The sequence below is a fragment of the Aulostomus chinensis genome, chromosome 5, assembly GCF_037954235.1.
Source record: "Aulostomus chinensis isolate RoL2024-O1b breed Wild chromosome 5, RoL_Achi_v1.0, whole genome shotgun sequence".
Classification (NCBI taxonomy): Eukaryota; Metazoa; Chordata; class Actinopteri; order Syngnathiformes; family Aulostomidae; genus Aulostomus; species Aulostomus chinensis.
This window is the reverse complement of record NC_141324.1, coordinates 24927161-24940044: the sequence shown is the minus strand read 5'-3', so window position 1 is coordinate 24940044 and position 12884 is coordinate 24927161. Positions and strand designations below refer to the sequence as shown.

Here is a 12884-nt window from a genome sequence, read left to right as displayed (position 1 = left end):
TTTTTTTTCCCCTTTCTTGCTCTTCATGTGTGAATTGGCTGCTGTAAAGCTACAATTTCCCACTGGGATTAATAAAGTACTCAGATCTGTCAGGATTATTTATGATGTATCTATAATGAGGAGACGTCTGTATTATGGTATGAACAGGTTGGTTTGTGTCTGAAACTTTTCCTACGCAGCCCCTTGTGCTGCTCCTTTCACCACTGGGACCACAATGGATTTTACCATCCATATTCGATCCAGCTCTTACTTCAGCTCGTGGTATTTCTCCAGCTTTTCATACCTCTTCCTAACGTTGCAGTCACTTGGGATTGCTTCTGTACATCAGTCATTCCTCTGTTCCTCATCCACCGATACCACAATGCAGAGTTGGTTTTCCAGTAGCAGCTTGTTCATCTGGAACTTAAGGTCCCTCAGGATCTCCTCCTCCATCTTTGGCAGTGTGTCACATTTAGACTTGGGAACTTCTGTCTGTGTACTGGTGTTCCTGTACACTATCCCAGCCACTTGTCTTTCGGTCTTCCACCCTGCTCAGTGCTGGACTGCCTCAGGGCCTCCTCATCTTGGTTCTTGTGGTAGATCCCTGTCTCGACCAATCGAGTGCTGCCATGATCAGTGCCTCCGAGCTGTCCCTCAATCTAGGCTTTTCTAGCACCCTTGTAGGACATTCCAGAAGAGGTTTCAATCTTCTATGATACCTCCTCTTCTTCCTCTCCACTCTCTGCCGTCTGCTTCCTGAGGTACTCACTTCAGATAGTCTTAAATGTTCCTTGTTCATTCTAGGTAGTGGTTTTGACACTCAGTGACCCTTGACCCCTTCTTTTTGCTGATATTTCAGTCTCTTGCTGTAGGACATCTGGTGGAACCATCTGCACATCTTGTGTCCTGACATCTGTAGCTTTTATTTCCTCCTTTGGTCAGCTTGTTTTGGGGCTATAAGCATATACGTTCTTCCAACTGATCTCACTGCCCTGAGGTATTTTGGATGTAATTTAACTCCTTGCTGTCTCCAAATGTCTTCTACTTGCCTGTACAATGTAGACGTATTATCCTGCTTTCTAGTAAACCAACCCAAAAGCCTATCCCAGCAGCTTTCGGGCGTGAGGCATCAGGGTTCACCCTGGACAGGTCACCAGTCCATCACAGGGCCAACACAGACAGACAGACAACCATTCACACTCACAGTCACACCTATGGTCAATTTAGAGTATCAATCATCCTCATCCCCTCTTGATGTCTTTGGACAAGCCAGAGTACCAGAGAGAACCCACACAGGAACAGGGAGAACATGGAGACTCCACACAGAAAGATCCTGTGCCTGAGCCAGAGCTCAAACCTGGAACCTTCTTGCTGTGAGGCGACAGTGCTGACCACTGCACCACCGTGCCGCTTCCTTCACTGTAGTTGTTTCTAATGCTTTTTTCAATCTCATGTTACCATTCAGCTCAGTTGCTATGACTGACAGGAGCCCATGTTATATATGGATGTGCTATCGGACTGTGGTCGCAGCAGAGTGTCAGAACGAATCTAATTGGAGGGCATTAGGGTAACGCTTGATAATGAGATTTCTGTCAACAACCAACACCTATCCAGGGTTCCAATTTCAAAACATGCTGCAATGTCACTCTCTCTGACACACACCTCTGCACCCACAATGCACAGAGTACATGCAATCCTCATATTTCTCTTTCACACACCAAGTGTGCAAGTCATTAGAACATCCTTTCAAATAGATGACATACTACACTTTTACAGAATAACTTCAAAATTTTGTGTAATAATCATGAAAGCCACAGCTGGTAGCAGGAGAGAATTAAACACATGGCTTTCCTTTACAAGAGGTGCTGGCAGCTGGTGTTAGTGCTAAACCTCTGAGGAGTTACACCCCCCCCCCCCATCACATTTTTCCACAGGCCTAAGCCTTTTTTACTAAATGCATTTCTATTAAAAGGGCAGGCTAACAGTCCACACTGAAAAATTAGCACCAAATGTTGTCTGACTTGCTCCATCTATCTAGAATCCTCCGTTATATATAATGCTGGAAGCCATGACAACCTGACAGACTAATTGCTGATCATATATATCATATGTATTTTATGTGATTTATGAGAGTGGTAATAATATGCATCCATCTCTCCAAACAGCCTCTTTCACATTAAATTGGATCCATTGTTCTAATAAAAAAAAAAAGAAAAAAAGATTTGCTGTGGTGTAATAGTGTGAGTAGGAGCATTTCATGTTTAAATTCAGTGTTTTACATACTGTAAATATTGGAAGCTCCAGTCTTGGATTTATCGACACAAAGAATGATAATATCCTGAGGTGAATCACTGAATTTGGCATGTTGACTCACAGTATGACGCTGATACCCACAACATATGGGTTGCAATACTGAAGCGCCAATAGAGCAGATGGACTAAAACCCACATGGTCATTAGGTGTCAGTGCTCATTTAGGAGTTGGTATCATAGGCGGGATGTTTAATTTTTAAAAAGCTAATATTGCTTTTTATTTTCAAGATAACGCAGTCGGTGAGGTTGAATAGAAAGTGAAAGCAGGCAAACAGAGCGTGAAACAGGTTTGTTTGAAAAAGCCATCATCTAATATACACAAAGAAATTCCACATTATACTTTTGGAAAGTACTTTCCAAAGTCATGAGAAGATAGACAGAATATCAAATATTCCACCCACATGGAGAGAGCCAGATTAATAGATGTCTAAATTACATCACACAGCGACAGTGGGGAGAGCACTTTGTTTTAAAGCAAAAAAAAAAAAAAAAAAAAAAAAAAAACAACCCAAAAACAAAACACAGCTTGAATTCATGTTTGACAGGGGGCAGATGAGGTAGCGAGCCTGATGTAATTATGTTGTTGACGCTGGCTTTACGCGGTATGAGAACTGACAGAGACAGCAGCTCAGGGAAATGTGAGCCTAAAGAATGTCAAGGGTTTTGGTTTCTCCGAGGAACATGACAGATCTTGGGAAATGTCAATGTATAAACACATTAAAAGGTTATGCTTCATCAGTCACGAGCACGTTGGCAGGTGTACGGACAAACACATGATCTGAACAAGCACGTATCACCCAGTCTCAAACATGTCAGGGGGAAATGCTCAGAAACGTAAAAAAAAAATGCACACACACACACACACACGTTTACTTAAGTCACTTTGGGGTATTTACATAGATAAATATTCATTTCCTGGAGAGGTGCCCTTAGTGCTATTTGCCTAACCCTAACCTTAACCCTAAAACTAATCATTTTACCTACTGTGACACAGCTTTTTTCCCCTTTTCACATGCCATCTCTAATTAACTGCTCTTAAATCTGGTTTCCCTAAAAGTAGCTTAGTCATTACACACACACACACACACACACACACACACACACACACACACACACACACCAACTGCATCTGTAAATGACCTTTTCTCAAATCATTATTTTTGAGTAAGCAGCACAAATGGCGTTTTCATGAATCTTGCAGGCACCCAAATTACTTTTTTTTTGGGGGGGGGGGCATAATTTCTGTGAGAAATGGCAGCGTATGCAAAGAAATGCCTGACAAAATGGGGTAGGACGAGGAGAGGGAGAGAGAGAGAGAGAGAGAGAGATAGATAGAACAGGCAGGAGAGACAAGCACTCAAAATTTCCTCAGAGCTGTAATTTAGACACCATTAAAATTTGCTGGTTTTCTTTTTCGGAGGACCTTGAATAATGTCGGCAGCATTCATACCAGGACAAAGCTTAGTTGGTTTACATGTATACAACATTCAGCCCCTGGCTCCCCCTTCCCTCTCTACAGCTCCTAAATTTGATCAAATAGCTCAAATTAGTGGATAGTGAATCGTTGCTGCGAATGCACAACTCTTGTATGAAAAAGGGGAAATTTGCCATTAAGGCAGCATTACATGTCCTGTCCCCTCACTATAATTACAGCTCCTGCACTGCCAGAGTGTGGACTCATGACTCAACCTTGGGCACAGAATAAATCCAGGCTTTCAGGTGTTATGAAGATGAGACTCGGCCTGCATACGTACACACACACACACACACACACACACACACACACACACACACACACACACACACACACACACACACACACACACACACACACACACACACACACACACCATGTGTGCAATCGCCCCCCTTGCCTGCGGACATAGATCTGGGAGCTTAAAATGTCAGCCAGAGAATTGGCTAAGATGAGCAGTGTGCCAGATACTATTGATACACACATTCTTGGGAAAGCAAGCTAGAGAATTTCCATGTGTATTGGATTAAGGGAGGCAGGTAGAGATGAATTGATGACATCCTTTGTCACAATGTGCTGGAATGGCATCAGTTGTAACACTCGTGTGAGTATGACAGTGCCCAGAGGGCTGTGAATCCACTACCAGACTGTTCTAAAGGGTTACTGTCAGAAAACTTGGAAACATACTGCTATAACAGGTCTGACAATGACACCTAATATCCTCCTCAGCATCGTTTCTGTCAGGTTTGTTTGAAACTGCTTGACTGTGATGCACATTGATACATCCGTTGGTAAGAGTACTTCCCAAAACATGTTTCAGGCAAAAGTTCTAGAAAATTAAGTTTCATGGTTAAAACCTAAAATGGTTATCACATATTTGTACAATAAAAACATGCATTGCTTTTTGTAATCTGTGGAGCAAAGAGCATAGACTTTGTTCAGAACACCAGCCCAAATCAGATTTTTGGCGTATCCAGGTTGTATCCTGATTGATATGAGAACATCTTGACAGCAAAAGATATATGAAGTGCCATTTTTTTGCAAAACAGGAGGTGATATGAAATCACTTTCAATAAATGGGTCTCTTTGGTCTCTTACATTGTACTCATTTTGTGTCATGGTGATGTAAATGCATCAAAGCGGCTGGGTGTTGTTCCACGTCACAATAAGCTCATATCACAGTGGTGAACAACAACAGAGAGAAAAACAATTCCTGCTGGCAATTCTTGGGACGGCCTCTGCAGAGGCAAATCTGGATGGAAATATCTCGCAGCATGTAAGAGAGAGTGTTGCGTAAGTCATGGTTATAGCGCTAAAGAAGAACTCCTTTCTGAAAATCCTTCATTTGAAAGAATCAACTTGAATTTTCAATCACTTACCCACGAACTCTGAATGGCTTGAGGCTTAAACACAAGTGTGATCTCCTGATCCAAAATGAAACTGCTTGCAGACCTCTCAGACGGTTGAGGGTAACCGGCTCTCCCCAGAGTCGAAACTACATGAGCCGTTGTGACCTATCTTTTGTTTAAACTGATTATACGTTGCTTCCCAACGCATGCACATTTGAGCTTTATGATGCTTTTATTTCTAATTCAGTTTTCTTTGCATTCTAATTATTTTCGTCTGTAACAAGGTTGCCATCTGCGTGAATATGTGTCATGTAAAGAAATGCCCTGCCTTACCTGAAGCTGAAGCATTTAATGAAGCGCGGCACACACAATGCAAGACAAGCCCCCGCTCTTATGAGGGTTCTCTGCCTAACGGGGTGTATACTGGAAGAAATTGGATGTCAAATGTGAACAATACGAAACGTCACTTTAGGTCAGGTTGTGTTTCCATTAGTGTGCGACCCTGAAAGATGCCAGAGCTATAATTGCTGTCAGGCTGGAGAGTGATGAGGTGGCCATGGTGGTCTTACTAAGAATTATTAAAAACTCTATGACTAAAGACCTCGAAGAAGGAAAAACAGAAAATTATGATCATTAGGCCTCCAACTTACACAGCTATCGATCCATCCATTTTTTACTACTTATACTGGTAAAGGTCACAGGGGGGCTGGAGCCTATCCCAGCAGCCTTCAGGCGAGCGTCGGGGTTCACCCTGGACAGGTCACCAGTCCATCACAGGGCCAACACAGACAGACAGACAACCATTCACACTCACAGTCACACCTACGGTCAATTTAGAGTATCAATCAGCCTCGTCCCCTCTTGATGTCTTTGGACTGTGGGAGGAAGCCGGAGTACCAGAGAGAACCCACACAGGAACAGGGAGAACATGCAGACTCCACACAGAAAGATCCCGTGCTGGAGCCGGGGCTTGAACCCGGAACCTTTTTTCTGAGGCAACAGTGCCGACCACTGCACCACCGTGCCACCCTATAGCGTAACATTACACCTCTGCACGCAGACTTTTCTCATTTGTTATTGATTACTTTATACTTTCATGTCATGATGAGCAGTACTGCCACTTAATGGCATCAATAACTTGATACACAATTTTAACAACTCATGCCATATCTGCTGGATCTCTACCATCATGCTGAAGCATTTTAGAACTTCCCAGTAGCTACCTGTGCATTTTAAAATTTGGTAGCTTCAAACATTCTGAACTTAGACTTTAAGAGTTAACTATCAAACTCAAAACTAATATGTTTGTAATGTATTCCACTGAGTAGTGAATTTCTAAACAACAAAAGTGTTGAGACACAGCCAACGTGAAGAGCTGATGTAAGCAGTAAGTCATCTGCAGTGCTACTAAATAGGCAAGTTTAGAACACACTGACAAGCTAAATATATTGGATACAAGAAACCACTGTGAGGTTACAGCCTATCAGGATTTCCATCCTCTTTAGAAAACCCTAAGAAGCCTGGATAGGTGTCCTTGCATCTTCCTGTCTCTGCCAATCAGTCCCTTGGGAAGTCATTGATCCATACAGACCCTTTGCTCATATGCCCGGTAGACGCTGCTGCAGCGACAACAAAGACTTCTGTTCCTCCGTGACAGCATGACCGCTCGTGTTTTCCGACAAGAATGGCTGGAAACCCTGGAGCTGTCAACCTTACAGAGCAGGATCAAATAAAACATGATGACAAGCTGGGCTGGAGTCAATGTCGTCCAGACCAGGATATACTGTACCTTTTATGTCCTGGAGTTACCCTAGTGTTCCAGGGGATGCTTAATCAATATTCCCTCTCACCTGTGGGTCTTATCATTGCCAGACATAAACTGAGTCTTAAACTTTTCATTGATTATCAATATTCTCACAAGGCTCACTAGAAACTTAGTTAATTAATCCTCTAGTGGCTGTTAATGAGTGTCGAAACTGTTTAATGATATATGGAGACCTTTTGCAAGCGACAGTTTTGCCATTGGCAAACATGAAAGTTGGCAAATGGACGAAACAACGTAAAGGAGCAATGCAACGTCAAATTCTGCTGAACCAGTATTTTCGGCAACCCTCAAGTTTTGTAAAGTACCGTTGGACTTTAGCTGTTTTCTGATTTATGCTGAAAGTTTTGCTCTCATTTGTTGTCAAAGTAAGTTCCAGTCTATGTATCATTTTCCTGCTCTTTTTCGCTGTCTTCTCTGCCCTTCTCAGTTCTATATAATTATTGATTAGTTGTCTCTGTATTTATAGTCTTTTGTGTCCCCCCCTCCTCAGTTGCCAGTTCCTCAATGTTTTATTATTTCTTAGATTTTCTACCCACTAATATTTACTTTTCTTACATTAGAGTCACTCTATAGTTTAACAAGTTCAGAGGTTTGACTAATCAATGTTTTGTTGTGCCATTATGTTTCAGTTTACCCTGTTTGCAGTACCTGCCTGCATATTTTTGAATAAAACTTTGGATTCTCTTGGTTAAACTCATTTTCATGAACTGCAGGTCGTAGGCCGCAGTCTCCATACCGCCAAAACACATATCCCAACTGAAGAGAGGTGACCCAAGTGCAGTGAACAGGACAATGACCACCATCATGCTTCACTCCTGCAAAATGGCCCGTTGTGTCGGTCTTTCAAGCTGGGAAGTGAAGCAGGGGTCCCAATGTTTGAGGGCAATGTAAAAGACTGCTGCGCTACCTTTACATGAAGGGTTTTATACACCCTGAACAGGTCACCTGTCAATCACAAGGCTGACATATAGAGACAGAAAACCATTCAATTTCACATTCACACTAACAAGCAATTCAGTCCCCAATTAACCTGTCTTGGTTTTTTTGTCAGGAAGCTGGAGCACCAAGGTAATCATGCAGCAGAAATTAAAACAAAAACTATTTACCATAAACAAAGAAATAGGCTACATTCCAAGGGACTATGAAAGATTAACCGGAATGAAACCCAGAGGAATATTCTGGGCTCCCATTTGCCAGGAGTTGGTGCATTTTGTAAAACATTTCAGTAATTTTAAATTGCCTCAGGGTTGATGTGTGGTAGTGTCATAAAACACCACTTCTCTTAATAATTCAACATGTGCTGTAAACCCAGTATTAGGTGAAGTAACAAAAGGATTATTTTACCCAGCTTTACTCCCAAAGAAACAAGATTATTGCCACACACTTTCACAGGCGTTGAACTTTGCCCAGATGGTTATCTAGCCTTGATGAAAAGTCTTGACCTCATTGTGCAATAGAGGAGGAGGAAATCTCAACGGTGTCCCAAAACCTGGAAAGATGAAACCAGAAACATCTGCATATTTGAATGAAATAAAAACAGAATCTGCAACTATGCGTGCACATACAAGGAATGTGACACGTCGCATAATTGACATCCAGGTACAACAAGCGCAGGCAGGACAACTACTATAGAGAGAAAGCTAGTGTGTAAAGTGGAACAATTCGGAATTTGACAAGGGGAAAAAAGTGGAGGGGTGTCATGTGTGTGATCACATTTCAGTCGGATTTGTGTTAATGCCACCTGGTAGGAAGAAGTAATTTCATTTGTTTTAAAAGCACACATTAATGTACTGCTCCTAGCGCAGATCCGTCTCAAAATTGGGTCCAAAACCCCTAAAGAACCTGATGAGGGGTGAATGAAACGGTGCCACAGAGGCAAGGTGTCAAATTTTGACATTATGCCATGATAGAAAACAAAACTGTAGTGACTGGACTCTGCACCGTCTGGTTTTTTCCAAACTTCACACACTTGATGAGAATCACAGTTAAATTTAAGTCATAGCGCCACCTAATGGTTATGGGAGGTAAACCTGCTTTAACAACCAGGACTTTATTTACATCTTAATAACACTGTGTTGTTTTTTTATGTGATGCAAAGCAACACAATATGTAGTGAGCGCCTGTTCTCTAGCGCCACCTTGTTTTGCATTGATATTAGTTAGCGCCCTCTAGTTGCAGATTATACGCTCTTGAGGCAGGTGGGCAGCAGTGCAGCGGTGTCGACTGCAAAGGTATTGCAGGCATTATAGACTTGTTAAGAATAAATATGCAATTATAATAATATGGGGGATCACCTCGGAGTTTGTTGCTGTGGTGTATGTTGGTATGAGGGTGGTTCTGAATATAAATGTGTGTGTGTGTGTGTGTGTGTGTGTGTGTGTGTGTGTGTGTGTGTGTATATGAATCAATCTGCTAATGATTGCCCCCCCCCAAACGAATTCACTGACTCAAAGCGAAGTTAAAAGCAGCTTAGGTTTTGCAGTGTGATATCATCATCACCCACACATGAAATTCCTTTTGATATACCTGCAGATGTGAGTTCATGCGTTCATTTAATACAGGGACCTTTCCAGGACACCCGGGCCCCATTTTGAGAACCACAAAACCCGAAAAATCAATGCCATTACCGGAAAAGCTCATTTCCATCGCAGCCCTGAGTACCTTCGTGTGTACAGGAGAAAAGCCAGGACTGATTCAAAAACTCTGGCCAATCTTGAGTCACATGACACAACCACCGGCAGCAGTAGAAGCGCAAACGGGACTCGGAGCCTCGGTACATACGAGCCTGCACACGTCCAACCCAGCACCGCTATACGCCCAATTTCTTTTTAATTGAAAACCTTTTACTCCCTCTCGGTGAGTACATTTTCCACTGCCATATTTTTTATCCTCCTTTTTCCTGCTGCCTTGTTTTGTTGTTTCGACACGAGAAAAAATGTTTTTCTGCATGCAATGATTTGAATCTCGGATGCTGAGTGTTGGTGCTCCGGCGACATCCACTGAGAAATAGCCTGAGACGTGCTTGTGGACGATATTTTTCCCCTCCTCTCTCTCTTTTCCTGCCTTCCAGAAGCAGCTTCTTTGCGAGCTCACTTGTTATAATCCTGCACCTTTTGCGTATTCTCTGGCTTTTTCTTTATCATGGCTTGTTTTGGTAGGATTTTGGTGATTTTCTCTGATCTTGCAGCTGGTGTTGGGAGGCTGAACGTCTCCGAGGGCACAGAAATAACAGTTTTGATTTTCAACTTTGAGGATTTTGCTTTTCTAATAGGTGAGAAATTGAACTTTGCTGGAGTTTGTCTCTTTGTACTTCTTCATGCAGCCCAAACGGGAACTTTTGTTTTTTTTTTGCATGAATATCTTGGATAAAGCTGGATCTATATTGTTATATCAAATAGTTTTTAATATGATAGATCTGCTTTCATAACTCAAGGGAAACTGATAAAACAGCTTGCCACAGTTTTTACATTTTTATATTAAATCCATATCTAAATGTCTTAGGAGGAAAGTGATAAGAAAACCCAAAAAAATGCAAGATTTCTGTCGTCAAAGTTGCCTTCATTTCAAAAACGTCTTTGAATGCGAACCTCTGCTGCTGTGCAAAACAAAACAGGAGCATCAACAACAACAACAACCATCGGTACCTGCCAACTGAACCAGACACAGCTGTGCTCCTCCGCCCTGTTTCTCCTGCTACACACACACACAGACACACACACACACACACACACACACACACACAAACCTCATTGTGTTGGGGATTGATAGCTGGCGGACACAGTCAGACATCACACTCTCTCTCGCTCTCTGTCTCTTTCTCTCTCTCTCTCTCTCTCCCCCTTTCTCTCTCTCACTCACACTCACACACACACAAACACACACATATACACACTTGGAAACTTGAAACTGGCTGAATGAGTCTGCAGTGGGGAAGAGGAGGGGCATGGGTGGTCCTCAAGGCCAGGGCAAATCGTGAAATTGCTCATTATGCAAATCATGGTGATAGATTTGATTGTTAGTTTGACCTTGGTATGCAGCGAGAGCTCAAATCTGCAGGGTACAAATGCAAAAATTTCAACAAATGCAAAACATGTTGTATCATTGCTCTCTTGCCTCTTATAACGGTCACATCTCCAGACAAAAACCCTCTCTCAATCATTCCAGAAAGATATGGGTGAAGGCATTTGACAGCTATTCCAGCCCACAGCCTTTGCAGGTCAGGGAACAGGTGGGGGAAACCGAGCATGAAATGTGCTGCTACGCAAACAATACTTATCTCTCACTTGGGATGAAGTGGAAGGCTGGCTCTGGAATAGCCGTTCGCATGCACTGAATCACTATGAGCCAGAAGGAGAGGGAGGGAATAAAGTTTAGCCAGGCATTTCTGCACTCCATAATCTGCTCCTGACCAATGCAGGCCTGTCCGAGAGTTCTGCACCCGTGGGTTGGAATGATCAGTGACCCTTAGCATGTGTACGACGTGGGCTGCCTCATACGCACGCACCATAGAGTCCATCTTGTGTGAGTTATGGATGAAAAACATTTGTTTCAGCTTTCAGACTTTAGGTCAAAAAGGGGTGCTGCTTCTCTCTGTCTCTTTTTATATCCCTGCATGTGAAGGAAAACCAAAGAGAAAAACATATGAGGGAGTCAGAAACAAAGAGAAAGATGATGGCATGCTTGTGAGCAATGTGTGCAATATCCACACTTCTGTGTTACATTATGCATGTGGCAATACCCACTGCTCCCTATTAGATCTCCTGTTCTTGGATGTAGTTTCTGTACACAAAAGTCCAGGCCTGCATTAGTCATGTTCAACGTATTTCTCAAAACAGAACCATCTTAAACAGCATTTTACACCTCTGGATATCAGCAGTGGGAGTAAACAATTGTATATGCAGGCACCTGATGCTCAGTTGTGTTGGGCCATTAGCTCAGCAGCATCAGTATCTCAGCACCACGGCCAGCTCCTTTTATTCTCCATCCAAACAGATAGCGCTTGATTTCAGCACTGTGGACAGCTGCCAACACTTTATTACTCTGGCAGCTGGAGCGAGCTGATTCTTGCCTGGAAGTCTGGAGAGTCTTTACTTACTAACCCCTGCCCTCTCCATCGCACACGTCTTATTCCGTTCAAAAGGTTAGAAAAAAGGTTTCATCAGAGATAAAAGAAATACTTTAGTGTGTATTTTAGGTTTGCTGTGGGGGGGGGGGGGTCATGTAGTTCTCCAATCTTAAACTAGAAAATTGATTCAGATGTATGGGAAGGTAGTTTTTTTTTTTTGTCAGTGAAATAAGAGGAGGGATGACACAGTTGCGACAAAAGTAGGCGCTTCACAAATGTGGCACTTGTTGCATGACTATTGTACCGGATTGAGTTTTATTGTCAAGTGTACTTGTTATGAAACACTCCCATTAAAAGGGAAAAAGAGCTTCCACAAAATGCATAACACTCTACCAAAATTGCTTCCTTTATATTTCAAACTTGCAGAAAAATTGTCATTTTTGAAACAGAATTGCAGTATTTCTTTTACTGCAAGAACTGTGCAGAGACCGGTGCTATTTATTAGAATAAAAGTGGAAGAAGGCAAAAATCAATCTTTTTCCTGAATGAGACTTATTTTAGGATACTATTTTTTTATATAATATTGGTGTGCTTCCATACACTGTTATCATAAATTTGAACTCTTTAATGTAATTGTTTTATGTTTTTAATAAACCCAGTAATAAACATACTCAACCTTTTAACAAAATTAAAAAGGATTTCTTTTTTTTTTTAAATAAAGAGTTCTCCAGGGACCGGACATGGCTGTGTTGTTGATTGGAAGTTACCAGATCAGGATGCAAGCGATTTTACACTTCCGTTGTCACCAGATGCCTCTTTTCCTTTGTCAAAATTTTGTTCTGTCTGCATTCTAAGTTAAGCTGGCTAACGCTAGCATACG

The 12884-nt window shown here is 42.2% G+C and overlaps 1 protein-coding gene across 2 annotated transcripts in view; it reads left to right on the top strand.

Moving 5' to 3' along the window:
- Positions 1-9508: 9508 nt before the first annotated feature.
- ralyla (RALY RNA binding protein like a) overlaps positions 9509-12884 on the top strand; it is a 40809-nt gene continuing 37433 nt past the window's right edge. For both annotated transcript variants that reach the window (XM_086204139.1, XM_086204140.1), the window contains exon 1: positions 9509-9795. The gene's annotated coding sequence lies outside the window, so the exon portion shown is untranslated. The remainder of the gene's footprint in view (positions 9796-12884) is intronic.